Consider the following 19,651-nt stretch of genomic DNA (forward strand, 5'->3'; position numbering starts at 1 on the left):
ATTCTCGTTCATGGGTACGGCGGGGCCCTGTCCCGTCATATGATTCTGTCGGTCTGTTAGAGGTCTGTGGACATGTTGTGGGTTGGGATCTTTCTGTACAGTTGGGTGCTTATGTTGTGTTTGGGCGATCCCATTCGCCGCGGCGGCCGGTCCGCATATATTTAAATGTTGCGTTGTTGGCCCTGTGTGGCCTTTGTTGGTATTTTCTGCGTGCAGGATATATGGGATAGTCCGTAAAACAAAGGAAACTCTGCCGAAATTTTTCTAAAAATTAGCTAAATTTGAAATAAAGCCTTGTTGGCTTCTGCCATATACTAGAATGCGTTTGAGTGCCCAGATCGGGCACTAGTCATGGCCTACGGGGTTGGGTCGTGACAAAAGTGGTATCAGAGCGGTTCGTCCTCGGAATGTCTACAGACCGTGTCTAGTAGAGTCTTGTTTATCGGTGTGTTGTGCACCACACCTATAAATGGGAGGCTACAGGGCATTTAGGATACTACCCTTCTTTCTGTCTTAGATCGTGCGATAGAGCTGTGTTATCAGGATGATTCCTCCCTAACGAATTGGTACATTTGCAGTTATGCCTCCAAAAAAGGCGACAGCGGCCCAAAAGGCCAAGGCAGCAGCTGTGGGAGAGACTAGTCGGACCCAGAGGGTTACCAGGGCCCATACTCATATTGCTCCTGATATTTTGCCCCCGGCAGAGGGCTCTTCCACCCCGCCACACGTAGAGGATATTGGAGCAGCAGCGGCTGCAGGTCGAGGGGCGGCTCTACCGCCAGCTCCCGAGATTCCAGTACCTGAGCCTCCAGCTCCACGGCCAGGGACTGAGGATCAGACTATGAGAGAGGCAGTCCAGCTATTAACCAGACTTGTGGCAGGACAGGTTCAGGGGCACGGACTGGGAGGTGACCGGGCTTACAGGTGTGACAGTTCAAGAGCCCATGAGTTCTTGACTTGTGGCCCTCCAGAGTTCTTCGGACAAAGCCCGAGGAGGATCCCGAGGAGTTCATCAGGAAGATGCGGCGCACCTTACAGTTTATTAATGCTTCCGAGACAGAGTCAGTTGCATTGGCTTCGTACCGGTTGTATGATGTAGCGGCAAATTGGTACGAGTCATGGGAGTTATCCAGAGGCGACGGTGCTCCCCCAGCAGTTTGGGATGATTTTTCTCAGGCTTTTCTTAGCCACTTTCTGCCTCCGGAGCTACGACGAGCCAAGGCTGACAGATTCTTATTGCTGAGACAGAGGGGTCGCAGTGTTCGAGAGTACAGTATGGAGTTCGACTCATTGGCCCGATACGCACCTGCTGTGGTAGCTACTATAGCTGACAGGATGCACAGGTATATTATGGGGCTGGACCGTTATTTTGTCGACAGCTGTTTGGTATTGGCTGCTCAGCTCGGCATGGATATTGCCCGGATTCAGGCCCACGCCCAGGGCATGGAGGACCGGCATAGGGAGCGTCAGCCTGATAGGGGCCAGGATCGGAGACAGCCCAAGAGGGCCAGATCATCTGGGTATTCTGGAGATTTTCGGGGCAGGCAGCCTCAGCAGCCTCAGCAGCCGCAGCAGCCTAGCAAACATCTATCCCAGCCGGCACAGAGCGCACCTCCACAGCCTACAGGTCGCAGATTTGATAGCCCAGGTTATTCAGGAGCAGGTCAGAGCTCCAGGGCTTCAGGTTCGCGGACAGACAGGGGTTCTGGTCAGACGAGGCCACCTAGGCCTCAGTGTTCTTACTGTGGCAGATACCATCCTGGGGAGTGCTACCGAGCCACCGGTGCATGTTTTTCTTGTGGCCGCCAGGGCCATTCTGTGAGAGATTGCCCGTATAAGGGTAGTTCGGGTGGTGGAGCGCAGCCTACCGGATCAGCCGCCGGGTCTTCATCTTCATCAGTGGCTATGTGCCTTACGGGGCTAGGTACTTCAGCACCAGCGGGTCGCGGCAGAGGCCGTGGTGGAGCTTCTGGTACTAGCGGTCCTTCGAACCGCATTTATGCTCTGTCCAGCCGCCAGGATCAGGAGGCATCGCCTAATGTCGTTACAGGTACATTATTGGTTTTCTCTCGATCTGTGTATGCATTGATTGATCCAGGTTCGACTTTGTCATATATTTCGCCTCTGGTTGCTAGTAAAATTGGTATAACGTCTGAACCTATAGAGCCGTTTGAGGTAGCCACACCGATTGGGGACTTTATTGTAGCGAAACAGATGTATAAAGACTGTTCTGTAATTATATGTGGCCGTGACACTAAGGCAGATCTGGTGGAGTTAGATATGGTTGAGTTCGATGTTATTATGGGAATGGACTGGCTAGCCTCCTGTTATGCTAATGTTGACTGCCAAAATAAGGTAGTTCGTTTCCAGTTTCCTGGGGAGCCAGTTATAGAATGGGCCGGTAATACAGCATCGCTGAAAGGTAAGTTTATTTCATACCTTAAGGCAAAGAAAATGATCAGAAAGGGTTATTTTTATCATCTGGTTCGGGTACAAGACTTGACAGCAGAAACGCAGACTCTTCAGTCAGTTCCCGTGGTTAATGAATTTCCTGATGTCTTCCCAGATGAGCTTCCAGGCCTTCCTCCGGAGCGGGAGATAGATTTTACTATTGATTTGCTTCCAGATACTCAGTCGATATCTATTCCCCCGTACAGAATGGCACCAGCAGAATTGAAAGAACTGAAAGAGCAGTTGAAGGATCTGTTAGAAAAAGGCTTCATTAGACCCAGTACTTCGCCTTGGGGAGCCCCGGTATTATTTGTGCGTAAGAAAGACGGGTCGTTGCGTATGTGTATTGATTATCGACAGCTGAATAAGGTAACCATAAAGAATAAATACCCCCTCCCCAGAATTGACGATTTGTTTGATCAGTTGTAGGGCGCCAAATATTTTTCGAAGATAGATCTTCGGTCTGGCTATCATCAGGTACGGGTACGGGAGGCCGATATTCCTAAGACAGCATTCCGGACCATATATGGGCATTATGAATTCAGAGTTATGTCTTTTGGGCTGACTAATGCTCCTGCGGTATTCATGGATTTAATGAATCGGGTATTCAGGCCATTCTTGGATATGTTCGTAATTGTATTTATCGATGATATTCTGGTTTATTCTCGATCCGAGGCAGAGCACGCAGATCATCTGAGAGCAGTATTGGGGGTACTTCGGCGTCAGAAATTATATGCAAAACTTTCTAAATGTGAATTCTGGCTGGCTTCAGTGGCATTTCTGGGGCATATTATTGCAGCTGATGGTGTCCGGGTGGATACACAGAAGATTGAGGCCGTGAAAAATTGGCCCAGACCCACGACGCCCACCGAGGTATGTAGTTTCCTGGGGTTAGCGGGCTATTACAGAAGATTTGTGGAAAAGTTTGCTTCGATTTCAGCGCCTTTGACAAGGCTAACTCAGAAGGGAGACAAGTTCCAGTGGACTGATGCTTGTGAACGAAACTTCCAGTTGCTGAAAGAGAAGCTGACTACAGCCCCAGTTCTGACTCTTCCAGAGGGACCCGATGGATATGTTATTATTTGTGACGCTTCTGGCGTGGGATTGGGCTGTGTATTGATGCAGCACGGTAGAGTTATAGCTTATGCTTCTCGGCAATTGAAAAAGCATGAAAAGAATTATCCTACTCACGATCTGGAGCTTGCAGCGGTGATCCATGCCCTGAAGATATGGAGACATTATTTATATGGCGTTCATGTTGATATCTATACAGATCATAAGAGTCTCCAGTATATTTTCAGACAGAAAGAGCTTAATTTGCGGCAACGGAGGTGGCTGGAGCTCCTGAAAGACTATGATGTGGATATTCTGTATCATCCGGGCAAGGCTAATGTTGTTGCAGATGCGCTTAGCCGGAAATCTATGGGCAGCTTGGTAGATTTACAGCCAGACAGGAGAGAGATAGTACGTGACATTTATCAGTTGGCTAATCTTGGGGTTCGTCTGGCCGATTCTGGAGGTACACGGATTTCTGTCCGAGGGGTTTCTGAATCATCTATTAAGGAAGATATCAAGCGGCATCAATATGAAGATCCTGTTTTGGCACGATACAGAGACACAGCCCATGAAAAGGAGAAGACTCCGTTCGAGTTTGCACCGGACGGGACCTTACTATACAGAGGCAGATTGTGTGTACCTGATATTGCAGGGTTACGACAGCAGGTTATGGGCGAGGCACATTATGCTCGCTATTCGGTCCATCCTGGGTCTACGAAGATGTACCATGATCTCCGATGCTTATACTGGTGGGATGGCATGAAACGGGACATCGCAGAGTTCGTCGCCCAGTGTCCCAATTGTCAGCAGGTCAAGATTGAACACCAGAAACCGGGTGGACTGTTGCAGGAAATGGAAATTCCGACGTGGAAGTGGGAGATCATTAATATGGACTTCATTACAGGGTTGCCTCGCACTCCACGGAAGTATGATTCCATCTGGGTTATTGTTGATAGGCTGACAAAATCAGCCCATTTTCTCCCCGTCAGGACTACTTATTCCGCCGAGGATTATGCCAGGCTTTATATTAAAGAAATAGTGAAGCTTCATGGAGTTCCTATATCTATTATCACTGACAGAGGTGCTCAGTTCACGGCGAACTTCTGGAGATCTTTTCAGGAAGGATTAGGGACTCAGCTGAGCCTGAGCACAGCTTTCCATCCTCAGAGTGACGGACAGGCCGAGCGCACTATCCAGACACTTGAAGATATGTTGCGAGCCTATGTTATTGATTTCAGAGGTAGCTGGGAGGATCACTTGCCATTGATTGAATTTTCTTATAATAACAGCTACCATTCCAGCATCCAGATGGCTCCGTACGAGGCTTTATATGGTAGAAAATGCAGGTCACCTATTGGCTGGTTTGATATTGGCGAGACAGAATTAATCGGCCCAGATATGGTCCAGCAGGCAGTTGATAAGGTGAAACTTATCCGAGAGCGACTATTGGCAGCCCAGAGTCGACAGAAATCATACGCTGATAAACGGCGTCGTCCTTTGGAATTCCAGGTTGGTGATTGGGTATTTCTGAAGGTATCGCCTATGAAAGGCGTAATGTGGTTCGGCAGAAAGGGCAAACTTAGTCCGCGTTATATTGGGCCTTATCTGATTGTGCGGAAAATTGGAAATGTCGCATATGAGTTAGATCTGCCATCAGATTTGGAAGCGGTACATCCGGTATTCCATGTGTCTATGCTCCGCAAATGCATTGGTGATCCCTCCAGGATATTTCCTGCGGATGATATTCAGGTGACGGAGTAGTTATCTTACGAGGAGCAGCCCGTAGCCATTTTGGACCGCCAGGTAAGAAAGCTCCGGAACAAGGATGTAGCCTCTGTTAAGGTACTGTGGCGGAACGAGAATAGGGAGGAAATGACCTGGGAGTCCGAGGAAGAAATGAAGAAGAAATATCCTCATCTGTTCCCTATGCCCACAGGTAACCTTGAATCCCTACTTAATTTCATTTCAATGCCAATCGTATGTCATATGTGTTGTTTGTAACCATGAACTCCCCCAAAGTATTTTCCAACCCTATAAGATTAATTTTACATTCGAGGACGAATGTTCTAAAGGGGGGGAGGATGTTATATCCCGTGTTTTCACATCTTTGGAAAATTGGAAATAATTTGGACTTGTATGAAATAAGGTCATAATTGAATTTATGTAACCCTTGAGTTGTTATGAAAGAATATTAATATGGAAGTGTCGAGGAAGACTAAGGGCAAATTTAGAATTTTGGGAATTAGTTTCGGGAATTACAAAATTTGATTCACAAGTCATTGGGCTCAAAAAAATTAATGGAATTGAGGCCCACATTAAGGGACATGGCCGGCCAAGTTATGGCCCAAGTCCAACATGAATTAGTCATGTGCTTGGCCATGTGACTAATTAAGATAAAGGGAGATAAGTCTTCTTTTGCTTCAAGAAAATTCAAGAAAGAATTAAGCAAACAAAAGAGAGAGCAAAGACTAGAGGGTTTCGGCCCTAACCCCATAAAATTAGCCACCAAAAATCTTGCTCCTAAAAATTTTCTTTTGTGGTTTTCCTACTAAATTGAGTAGCCTCTTTAACTTGGTGTAGTTGGTTTGGAGAAAGGAGGCCTTATTTCATCAAAGTGACCATATATTCAAGTGAAGAAGAGTGAGTAAAAAGGTAAGAATCTATCCCTTATTCTTGTGTTATGAAGTCTTGTTTGTGTTGTAGTATGTAGAAATGTGTTGATTTTATGAAGGAATAGAAGTTTGCAAAGTGGGCGTATGGTATATATGTATGGCCGTGTGTACGCTTGCATGATATGCCAATGATGAATTGAAATTATGTTGTATTCTAATTGTGAATGTGATGGAATTCATATTGAGAATGAAAGTTGAAAAAATTGGATGAATTGACAAAGAGAGTATTTGGCCGTGTGGTATGGAGTTGTATGGAATGAAATGGATCAAGTTTGTGTAATGTGTTAGTTGTGTTATTATGATTCTTGCAATGTAAATGAAAGTAAAACGATATGAGTGTGCTTTGAAATGGAATGTAGAAACTTATGTCGCTTAAGTATGATTTTACGACATTATGAAAATGAAGTTATTAGGTTGCAAATTATGATGGGTGTTGATGAATTTGGAAGATGGAAACATGTTATGAATATGTATGCCAAAGATTAGAAGTTTCGGACGAGTTAGGATTTTGGCGGAAAGTTTGTATATTATGTATATCGTGTGTATAATTTGAGGAAACGATATGAAACGCTTCTAAACTATGTTGTGATGATCTAGTTTGATAATGAATGTGAAATCATTGAGATTAGTTGGAAAGTTAAGGTTAAAGTGAAGGTTATGTCATTGTATTGAAAAGATGGCTAACTAAGTTATATTGCGTTTATAGTGATTGTTGTTGTTGTTGATGTTTGTTGTTAGGTTGTGGTTGATGGTTTGAACCGAGTTGAATTCTCGGGGTGCTATATGTATAGGGGAAGTGCTGCCGAAATTTCGGTAGACGTATATGAGTTAAGTTGAATTCATGGCATCAATAACTCAAAATTGGAAAATGTGACCATTTGCAGATTTTCGACGAAACGGGGAGTGAGCTTGGATAGGCGTGCAAAGGTGAAAAAGGTATGTAAAGCTACCCGACCCTTCTTTTGGCATGCCTAAGGGTATTAGAATCGGATTCGGGCCTCGAAAGACTTTCTGCCCCTCGGAATCCGCAAGTGAAAATATCACTTTTTCTTTCAATAAGATTAAACACTTTTGGTACGCTTTCTTGGAAATTATGCAAACTTTCTCTAAACTACTTGGAAAGCTATAGAGCGTCCGTAGAACCTTTGTAGGCGACCCCATAAGTTTAAAATATGTAATTTGAGCCCACCGCCTTGCTTGTTCCGAGGTGGGCCCGCTATTCCCGGTTTTGCCCTTAATGTACTAAAGTCCCCTCTTTGAACGATTTTTGAAAGAAATGTTTCGACTACCCTTTTAATTACCTAACTAATATGGTTTTAAATATTCCATTAAGTCTGATAAATTATTTTGATACTCGAAACTCATTTACTATGATTCCTTCCGACTTCATCGGATCGGTTTGTCTTTGATATGCCTCGTCGAGTCTATGGAAACATTTATGATATTTTACTTGCATTAGTTTCTCACGACTCTATTCGTGGATACCCCAATGTTTCCCACACTGAGCCCGGGCCAGGATATGTTGTCAAGCGTAATCCCCTGCATTGTTCGCCGTGCCTCGATGTGAGGGGGCAGGTATATGCGTACATGGGTTTGTGGAGTATGCTATGCCATGTACGTTTGTTCTGATATGATTTGCTATGGCCATCTGATATGACATATTATGTTACGGGGTTATGCCCCTATTCTGATTCTTCTGTGTTGTGGCACCAGCGTCGAGAGGGTGGCCACGTTCTGTCTGCCGAGTCCCTTAGCAGGGGCCGGATTTGATATGACATATGTTCTGTACACACTCTGCATGTTTTGGAAATATGTATCTGATACTTTGGATTTTCCGTTTACTTTCTGTATGTTCTGCACCACTTATGATTTTGCTTCTGCAACTCAGGCTTTACATATTCAGTACATATTTCGTACTGACCCCCTTTCTTCGGGGGCTGCGTTTTCATGCCGCGCAGGTACTGACGACAGGTTTGCTGATCCGTCCGCTTAGGATCTCATTCTGCTATTTTTGGAGCGCTCTTTTATTCAGAGCCATCTTTTGGTATAGTCTGTCACTTCTATATATGTATATTCTCGTTCATGGGTACGGCGGGGCCCTGTCCCGTCATATGATTCTGTCGGTCTGTTAGAGGTCTGTGGACATGTTGTGGGTTGGGATCTTTCTGTACAGTTGGGTGCTTATGTTGTGTTTGGGCGATCCCATTCGCCGCGGCGGCCGGTCCGCATATATTTAAATGTTGCGTTGTTGGCCCTGTGTGGCCTTTGTTGGTATTTTCTGCGTGCAGTATATATGGGATAGTCCGTAAAACAAAGGAAACTCTGCTGAAATTTTTCTAAAAATTAGGTAAATTTGAAATAAAGCCTTGTCGGCTTCTGCCATATACTAGAATGCGTTTGAGTGCCCAGATCGGGCACTAGTCATGGCCTACGGGGTTGGGTCGTGACAGATTATCTGGTGGAGGGGAAGCTACCAACAAACCCTAAGGAATAATGTGCACTATGAACTAAGTCAGCGAGATACAACATGGTTAATGGTAGGCTATACCGACGTTCCTTCTATGCCCCCTCGCCAGATGCCTAGGGCTTGGCGAAGACGACTATGCAATGCGAGAGGTATACGAGGGGACGTGCATCAATCATTCTGGACCAGATTCGTTGGTCCGAAAGTTGGTCCGAGCGGGTTATTATTGGTTATCATATGGAAGAGGATGCGAAGAACTTCGTCCGCAAATACGACCAATGTCAGAGGCACGCCCCAATGATACACTAGCCGGGTGTGCACTATGAACTATGAACGTGCACTATGAACTAAGGCAGCGAGATACAACATGGTTAATGGTATGCTATACCGATGTTCCTTCTATGCCCCCCTCGCCAGATGCCTAGGGCCCGGCGAAGTGGACTATGCAATGCGAGAGGTATACGAGGGGACGTACATCAATCATTCTGGACCAGATTCGTTGGTCCGAAAGTTGGTCCGAGTGGGTTATTATTGGTTATCATATGGTAGAGGATGCGAAGAACTTCGTCCGTAAATACGACCAATGTCAGAGGCACGCCCCAATGATACACTAGCCGGGCGCGTTGCTTCACCCCATGCTTTCCCCGTGGCCATTCATGAAATGAGGGATGGATATAGCCGGACCTTTAACCTCGACACCCGGTAAGGCTCGCTTTATATTATTTATGACTGACTATTTTTCTAAATGGGTTGAAGCACAGGCATTTCAAAAAGTCCGGGAAAAATAGGTCATCGCTTTCATATGGGACCATATTGTTTGCCTATTCGGCATCCCGGCCGAGATCACATGTGACAACGGTCGACAATTCATAGGAGCCAAGGTAAACAATTTCCTCGAAGGACTAAAGATAAAGAAAATCATGTCAACTCCGTACCACCCGAATGCAAACGGGCAGGCGGAATTCACGAACAAAACCATCATTCAGAACTTAAGAAAGCGTCTCGATAATTCTAAAGGTAGGTGGAAAGAATTCCTCCTTAAGATATTATGGGCATACAGCAAAACACCGAAATCGAGCACCGGGGAAACACCGTTTTCTCTGGTGTATGGCACAGAGGCTCTAATCCCGCTGGTAGTAAGCAAGCCCAGCTTGAGGTTCCAATATTCCATAAAAGAATCAAATAGCGAAGCTACGGCTATGAAACTCGATTTGACGGAGGAATTTCGCAAAGTCGCTTTAGTCCGACTAGCAACCCAAAAACAACGAATGGACAGGTACTATAACCAAAGGATGAACCTCTGATATTTCCAAATCGGGGACTTAGTCCTTCGGAAGGTAACGCTGCATACGAAGAACCCTAACGAAGGAAAACTTGGGCCGAATTGGGAAGTTCTGTACAAGGTAACAGGAATAACGGGCAAAGGGTCTTATCAGCTCAAGGCAATGGACGGACAACAGGTGCCGAACAATTGGAATATAGCACACCTAAAGTGATACTATTACTGAGGTATTAACTTAACTCTAGTGAATTTCTTAAGTTAAAACTTGTTATTTGACCCTTGTAGGCAGTAGCGCAAACGAAGCTGTGATAGCCCGATTGAGGTCGGAAAACACGTGTTGCACTCTTTTTACCTTAGCCCGGTTTTGTCCCGACTTGGGTTTTCCGGTAAGGTTTTTAATAAGGCAATAATATACAGCGTGTTACTTAGAATGTCGAAGACTGACCACGAGCCGGGACTGGAGACTACCTGATAACAATGATAGTGTTTTTCTTCTCATACTTCGAACATAAACACTGAGGGACATACATCGTACAGCCCCAGTGAGACAAACTGAGGGCATTAAAGAGTTTATGTGTTATATCTTTGTAAGGGCCAAACGACCGAATGAGTTATGCCTGGATAGATTATTTTGTAAGGGCCAAATGACCGAATGAGTCGTCCCCGTATAGACTATTTTGTAAGGGCCAAATGACCAAATGAGTCGTGCTCGGATAATTCATTCTTTGTTATGGCAGAAGAAAAACATATGCCCTCAGGTTATTTGTAATCATCCAAACTTGTGAAATGAGAAGAACACTTCGGTTTAGACACTGTCAAATTTCAATATCGAATCAAAACACAAATCATTCGCGTTTCTACATATTCCCTTTCGCAAGGGACTATCAGCCATAAGACGAATAAACTACGAGCTTAAACAAATTCCAAGAGAATTGAGCAGTTCGAACTAAGCCTAAGCACCGTTAAAATTCTTTAAGGTCGAAAATATCGGCCTAAAATGCCTGATATTGATTCGGAGACATCCGAATTCATGAGCATAAAATAAGGCCCATAAAAACATAAATGGCCGGAAAACAGCCTCAAGTTAGTAAGGCTCAATAGATAAACCCACATTGCTCTAAAAACGAGCTTAATTCATTATCTGTCAGTCCGAAAATACCCACATTGTATTTTGCCCAAACATCAGAAGAAAAGAGGATACACCGAATCCAAAAACTACATATATATAGGCCCAAAAAATGCAACATCTTTCAAAATTTACATGGAGGAATCAGAACCCAAAAATACAAGAGCCTATCTACTCCTCCTCATCGGAGGAGGCCGGATCTTTAGAGTTCAAGGGGTCATCCCTGGAGTTTCACCGTTAAATGCCTTATCCGTCTTAGCCTGTATCTCCTCGGTCTGAGTGATCTTGGATTTAATGCCCTTGAGGCCTTCCTCCCGGATCTCACAAAGAGTGTGAACCCCTGTCAGCCATTTCATATGCTCGGCCTCAAAGCGGAGCGATCAGTGGCAGCCTGGACATCAGCAACGGCTTGATCTTGGATCCGGATATGGGCTTCCAATGACTGGTTCAGTTGGTTGGTCAAGTTTTCCATGACTTTGGCTTGATCATCCGCCGCCTTTTGGGACATCTTCAGAATCTCTCTCTCCACAGAACGCTCGGTCATCGACCTATCAAACTCGTCCTTAAGAGAGTTGAGCTCTTACCTAAGGGAAAAAATGGAAGCTATTCGTTCTTCGAGGGCTTCGAAAAAAACCTCAGGCAACCTTTTATTATCCACCTGAAGGATGGTATACTTCTCAGCCATATCCACCAAATCATTCCCCGTTTGGAGGTTCTCTTCCCTAGCAAGGGCAAATTTAGTTTTAGTCATCTCGAGTTCGGCCTTGGCAACATTGAGATCGGCCTAAACGACGTCAACCTCTTCTTTAAGAATAGGGGCGTCATCAGATTCCAACAACCATTTTTTTGCCTCTCGAAGAAGGGTCTCAAATTTGTGTGTTTCACAACCTTGGGCGTCCAATTGACCCCGAGCTTAATCAAGCTGACTCCGCAGCTCACCATTCTCTTTTAAACACCAGAGAAAGCCTTCGTGCATCAACACTACGGCCTGTATTTGAGAATGGGTTAATACGATAAAAAAATTGAAAAGTGTAAAACAAGAGTAATTCACTAGTACATACCCGATTGGAGGAGTTCATGCTCTCGTTCAGGAGACACGGCCACAAGACGTTGTCTATCCTTTCTCGATCTTCACGGGACACCAAAGGATGAAGATAGCTAGCCACACCAACCGGACGGGATAGAAAATGCGTATCTTCCGGTACAGATACAACGGTGGATTTCATCTTCCTCGGGTCATCACTTGGAGTGGGAAACATCCCCATAAGGGTAGCTCGAGAACCAAATTCAGTAACATGCAAAGGCCGCCTCCTATCTTGGGGGATCGGGAGGTTTACACTCGAGGGGTCAGCCCTCACTACATCGGCTGGAGCAACCTTTTCTAGCATGATATTGAGGTCTTTTTCGTGTAAAGAAGGGCAAGAAGAAGCCCGGGGTAGATTAGTTATTTCAGCGGCACGCTCTTCACCGATGGATCATCTTCGACCGCAATGACACCATCAGAGATTCCAACTAAAAGCTACTGGGAGTCAACATCGGACATCCCCTGTGGATTAACATGCTGCAAGTCTGCGCCGATAGTTAGGTTAACCACGAGTGCTGCATTTTGCTCTACGTGGATAGCAAACAAAAAATCGTCATCATCTTTCTCGGGGACATACTTTAGTGAACGAAAGGAATCACTACGGGTCTTGGAGGGCTTCGTTCTTCTATGACCCACAGAGGATGAAGGCTGGGAGTATTTTCCCCGTTTCTTACTTTGGCCACCTCAGTAATGAGTTGCTTGGTATTGTCCGGATCAAACATCGAACTATCTCCAGAGGACGCGGCCGGAGGCTCCCTCAACTGGGTTTTGTTTTGCTTTAAGCCAACAAATATAACAGGAAATCACAGGCCGAAAAAAGCCTAAAAATATAATCGAGGATGCGAAATCCAAAGAGACTCAACGTGACTTTTCCCCTCCCATTTGCCCGCTGACAAGTGGCTATAGGATCGGAGCTCGTGAGGACATTGGGCCATGACGTTCTCAAGCCACTCCTCGAGATTATCAATAATATCGGGCACCCACTTTTTGGCTATAAAACAAAATGGAATGTAAATAAACAGTTGGAAACCCTACCGGAGAAAAATTTTATGCATCGAAGGCACTTACATCGTTTATTCCACTTCACGGGTAAAGGCCGGTGACTCGGAGGAATGATTTCCTCAGTTTTGACACGGACATACCTCACCAACCATCCCCTATCCTTGTCATCCACACTAGAAAAAATTGAAAACTTTCCACGCTTCAGGAGCTTTACTATGCACCCACGAAAGAAGCGGGGTAAGCTAAGCCGGATCAGGTGATCCAGAGTAAACTTGGCCTTAACTTCATTAGCCAAGAATCGAATGCATGTGACTACACGGTAGACAATCGGCCCGATTTGCCAAAGACATAGTTGGTATGTTCGACACATATCAAGAATAACATTGTCGATTGCCGGCTTCAAATTGAAAGTGAAGGGGAAAGTATAAATGCTCGAATACCCCTTCACATAGGTCGTAATATCTTCATTGGGGCCCGAGATTACGATCTCCGAGGGGCCATATCTCCAACCACCATCTGGTCAGGGCGTTGGACTGCCGTTCCAACCATAATCTGATTTGAGTTTTGGTAGGATCGCCGCAGTGACAGCCATGGGGTAACACCTCACATCATAACTCCGATCCGCATTATCTCCCTTTGGGGGCTTCTCGGGAGTAAATTTCGAGTCGAAATTGTATGACAACGGCATCACGTCCCTACCACGAGGTTTATAAGGAACCTTAGTCTCTGCCTCGGCGGCCGTATCGATGGTATGGGGGAACCAGCTGGAGTATTCTCACGGGAAGAAGGTCTAGAACTGGAAGCCATATTTTCCTAGAAAATGAGTATGAATATTTGGGGAAAATATGATGAAGTTTTGAAGAACAAACAGAAACTTGAGAGAAATATGAAGATCAAACAAGAAACTAATGAAGATTTGAAGAAATTTGTTGAAAAGTTGAAAGGTTGGGAGGATTGGAGATTTAAGGTTTGGAAAGGGGGAAAAAAGCTTTCGGAAAATGCAAATGAGAGAGAGAGAGAGAGAGTTGAGAGTAAGTATTTATAGAGGCGGGGAGAAACAGTTCCCATTCATCGCCTCCCAAATGACCAATCAGAAATCGACACGTGCCCCGTGTCAGTAACAAGTGACATGATGGGACGTTCATATTTCCCGCGTATTCTTAATAAAATGACATTATTTGTTACACCTCGTAAAATGTTTCGTAGTATACAGTGAATAGGAAAGGTCATAGCGTATGCGGTGTCTGGAGATGAGTTATAATGTCCCGTAGGTTGGTATTGAAGTGTTGAACAATTGTTAAGAAGGTTCCATAAGGATCGGAGATAAAACGAAGTAATGAAAATAAGATTCAGTGAACTGGTGGATTATACGGTCGATTATACGGACCGTATAATGGTTTTACGGTCGTATAATGAACCGTAGAAGTGTCACAGAAAAAGGTTGAGAAAAGGTGGGTTTTACGGTAGATTATACGGACCGTATAAAATTATACGGCCCGTAAAATGAACCGTCAAGTTGACACAGAGAAGGGTGACAACTGAAGTAGTTTTACGGTCAATTATACGGACCGTAAAATGGCATCGGGACAGATTTCAACTTTATAAAAAAATGATCCAAGTTCATTTTATTCAATTCTCCTTCTCACTCCACGACCCAACATCTCTCTAGAACATTCCAAACTCTTCCAAACCAAGAATTCAAGTAAAGAATTAAGATCAACTTCATCAATCCACAAAAACCAAGAGTAAGAAACCCATCAAGGATCATCTAAGTTAAGAAATTCCATGGAGGGTGGAACTAGGGTTTTGTGCAAGTGAAGTAATTCAACTCAAGACTTGTTCAACCATTATCTAAGGTATGTTTCATGACTTTATCATGTTGTTTAAGGTATTAGGAGACTAAGAAGCTGGAATTGTAGAGAGACATGGGAAATGGGTCTTGAATGGGTAAATAGTGCCACCATTGAATGATAGTGGAATTTAATCATGAATGTTAGTGTGTGGTGAGTATGAATACGCTATAAATGACATGTAGACCATGAGATAAGTGTGATACATGGGAAAATACTATAGCGAACCTATAACCATAAATGTGAAGAAATTAGAGAGAAATGGTGGATTTTACTCAAAGTATATAAATGATGATTGTTGCTTGCGATATGGTGAGTGTTATTGTAAATGTTGGGAGTTGAGATAGAACGTGGGAAAGGTAGTATAAACAAAGGAAGTGCCGCCCAATGTTCTCTATAGTAATAGTGCGTTCTTATGGCTAATGGACTAACGTTAGTACGAATCCTCTTTTGAAGGTAGAGACGCGACGTTGAAGGAGAAATAAGCGAACGCTAGATTCCCTAAACGAGAAAGGTATGTGAGGCTTAACTCTTCTTTCAAAAGGCATGAATCCTTCATGTTTTCCATAATCCTTCTATAAGATGAAGCTTATAAGTCCTTCTATATATTAAATCACCCATGAGCATAATAATGATGACAATGAGCTAGAGTATAGCATTCAAGAACTTGTGGCACGATGTCCCTACAATGCAATTGATGTTATTGTTGTTAACACTCGCCTTATGTTTTATTCCCTTCAAGGCGAGGCATGATACTTATGAATGTCCATAATACAATCGGGGGTTCACGACCTTACGTCACCCCGACATAGCGTGGTTGTCTTAAGGCCTAATGTATGCTCTTAATGCTAATATATGCTATGACAATAAGATGATGAGAAATGCTAATTTGTAATATTACTATGGGATACATGGAATACTAAGAAATGATAATATGATGTTATGGCATGAAATGTGTAATAATGACGTGTTATGACTTCGGTCAAAACGAGCACGCAAAACAAAATAAATCACAAAAAACCACAAAAATCCTAAACTTCTGGGCTCTATACCTCGCCATCCTTGGGCTCATCAGCATCTCCGAACAAAGCGGCTTTAAGTCACTCGTTCTCTACCAGAAGACGGGTGATCTCCTCAAGGAAGTTCGCCTTTGTTCAGGTTGGAGGAGAAGCACTGCCACGGGGACTCGCAATATCCTCTTCTTCAGAATCTTCCTCGATCTTCACAATTGGGACAGGACCTCCTCCAGAGAACGCTCTCCGAGAGATCCAGCGGGACTTGACCCTAGCATCGATTCCCGGACCAACGACTGATGCTTTTGGGTTGACTCTACTCTTTGTCGCCTTGGCTGAACCTATGGTGCTTCCTTCGGCAGCTTCCTATCTGTGTATGATGTAAGCTCGTGAATTCACCTCTATTCGATTAAGAGTCATACGGGGTGATCGGTGAGGATTAATTCGAGTAGACGGAAGGAAAAAAGAGCCTGCTTAAAGGGAGTCCGAGAAGATTAGTCCAAATCTTAGATAGTTTATCTTTCACGAATTTATCTCCGAGAATCAAGCCCTCAACAGACGTGCTCGATATCCTCGGAACCATTTACTCACGTTGGAGCTTATGTTGTTCAGTTAGTGTAGGACTCTAGCACTATAAATACATATGTAATAGCCCCATTAGAGGGCATCTCGATCTTTTTAAAATTAGCAGTTCACTTCTAAGAATATCATTGTCACGACCCAACCCCGTAGGCCGTGACTAGTGCCCTATCTGGGCACTCAAACACATTCTAGTATATAGCAGAAGCCGACAAGGCTTTATTTCAAATTTAGTTAATTTCCAGAAAACTTTCGGCAGAGTTTCCTTTGTTTTACGGACTATCCCATATACCCTGCACGCAGAAAATACCAACAAAGGCCACACAGGGCCAACAGAGTAACATTTAAATATATGCGGACCGGCCGCCGCGGCGAATGGAATCGCCCGAACACAACATAAGCACACAACTGTACAGAAAGATCCCAACCCACAAACATGTCCACAGACCTCTAAACAGACCGACAAAATCATATGACGGGACAGGGCCCCGCCGTACCCATGAACGAGAATATACATATATAGAAGTGACAGATTATACCAAAAGATGGCTCTGAATAAAAGAGCGCTCCAAAAATAGCAGAATGAGATCCTAAGCGGACGGATCAGCAAACCTGTCGTCGGTACCTGCGCGGCATGAAAACGCAGCCCCCGAGGAAAGGGGGTCAGTACGAAATATGTACTGAATATGTAAAGCCTGAGTTGCAGAAGCAAAATCATAAGTGGTGCAGAACATACAGAAAGTAAACGGAAAATCCAAAGTATCAGATACATATTTCCAAAACATGCAGAGTGTGTACAAAACATATGTCATATCAAATCCGGCCCCTGCCAAAGGACTCGGCAGACAGGACGTGGCCACCCTCCCGACGCTGGTGCCACAACACAGAAGAATCAGAATAGGGGCATAACCCCGTAACATAATATGTCATATCAGATGGCCATAGTAAATCATATCAGAACAAACGTACATGGCACAGCATACTCCACAAACCCATGTACGCGTATACCTGCCCCCTCACATCGAGGCACGACGAACAATGCAGGGGATTACGCTTGACAACATATCCTGGCCCGGGCTCAGTGTGGGAATCATTGGGGCATCCACGAATGGAGTAGTGAGAGACTAATGCAATTAAAATATCATAAATGTTTTCAAGGACTCAATGAGGCATATCAAGGGCAAACAAATCCAATGAAGTCGGACGGGATCATAATAAAAGCATTTCGGACATCATAATAAATTACAGAAGTATAACCTTCCTGAAGTCGTTCCGAGTGTCAAAATAATTTATCAGACTTAATAGAATGTTTAAAACCATATTCGTTAGGTAATTAAAAGGGCAGTCGAAACGTTTCTTTCAAAAATCGTTCGAAAAGGAGACTTTAGTACATTAAGGGCAAAACCGGGAATAGCGGGCCCACCTCGGAACAAGCAAGGCGGTGGGCTCAAATTACGCCCTTTAAGCTTATGGGGTCACCGATAAAGGTTCTACGGACATTCTATAGCTTTTCAAGGAGTTTAGAGAAAGTTTGCATAATTTCAGGAAAAGCATATCAAAATGGTTCAATTCTACTGAAGGAAAAACTGAGATTTTCTCTTGCGGATTCCGATGGCCAAGAAGGTCTTTTAAGGCCCGAATCCGATCCTAAAACACTTAGACATGCCAAAAGAAGGATCGGGGTAGCTTTACATACCTTTCAAGCTCCTTACGCCTTTCCAAACTCACTTCCCGTTTCGTCAAAAATCTGCAAATGGTCAAGTTTACCAATTGTAAGTTATAGATGCTACAAATTCAATTCAACTCTTATTTGCCTACCGAAATTTCGGCAGCACTTCCCCTATACATATAGCACCCCGAGAATTCAACTCGGCTATAAATCATCAACAACAACCCAAACGGCAACATCAATATCAACAATGAATCATTAAAAACACAAATATCCTTCAACTAGTCATTTTTCTCACAAGTTGACATAACCTTCATTCTAACCCAAACTTCCACTAATATCAATAATTTCACATTCAACAAAAATCAAGATCATCACCATATAGTTCTAGAAACATTTCATATCGTTTGCCTTAAGATATACACTCGATATACATGATATACAATCTTCCGCCAAAATCATAACTTATGCAAAACATTAAATCTTTGGTATACAACTTCATAACAAGTTTCCAACTTCCAAATTCATCAATGATCATCATAATTCACAACCAAATAACTTCATTTCCTTAATGTCGGAAAATCATACTAAAACGACATAAGTTTCTACATTCCAATTCAATACAAACTTATATCATTCTAACTTCATTTACATATCAAGCATCACAATAACACTTTAACACACTAAACAACTTAATTCATTTCTATCCCAATTCCAACATACTATACGACCATATGCTTATTTTGGCAACTTCAACTAAATCATTCAACTTCCAATCCCAATATGAATTCCACCATACTTACAACTAGAATATAACATAGTTCAACACATTATAGGTATACAACACATAGACCCTCACGGCTACACACCATATTCCAATCCCACTTTGAAATCTTCTAATTTTTCCATCCAATCAACTCATTCCCACATACTACAACACAAACAAAACATCATAACACAATAAAAAGAGATAAATTCTTACCTTATTTTCTAGTCTTCTTCACTTGAATGAATGGTCACCTTGAAGAATTGAGTGCTTCTCTCTCCAAATCAACTACACCAAGTTGTAAAGGGACTTTGAATTAGTGAAAATCCGACAAGAGAATAATTTTTTTGGTAAGATTTTTGGTGGTTGAATTTCACTAGGATCAGCCGAAACCCTCCTCCTCTTTGCTCTTGCTTGTTTTGTTTTTCTCTTGTTCAATGCTTCTTGAATTTTCTTGCAACTTAACCCTTTTTATAATTAGTTGGTCACATGCTAAGTCACATGACCAACATCATGGGTTTGGGCCAAGCCATGGCATGGCCGGCCACCCCCCCCCCCCACTTATGGGCCTTATTTTACTTCTTATTTTACAAGCCCAATTAGCTACAAATTTTATTTTTGCAATTCCCGAAACTAA

Source organism: Lycium barbarum, chromosome 2 (genome assembly GCF_019175385.1).
Source record: "Lycium barbarum isolate Lr01 chromosome 2, ASM1917538v2, whole genome shotgun sequence".
Classification (NCBI taxonomy): Eukaryota; Viridiplantae; Streptophyta; class Magnoliopsida; order Solanales; family Solanaceae; genus Lycium; species Lycium barbarum.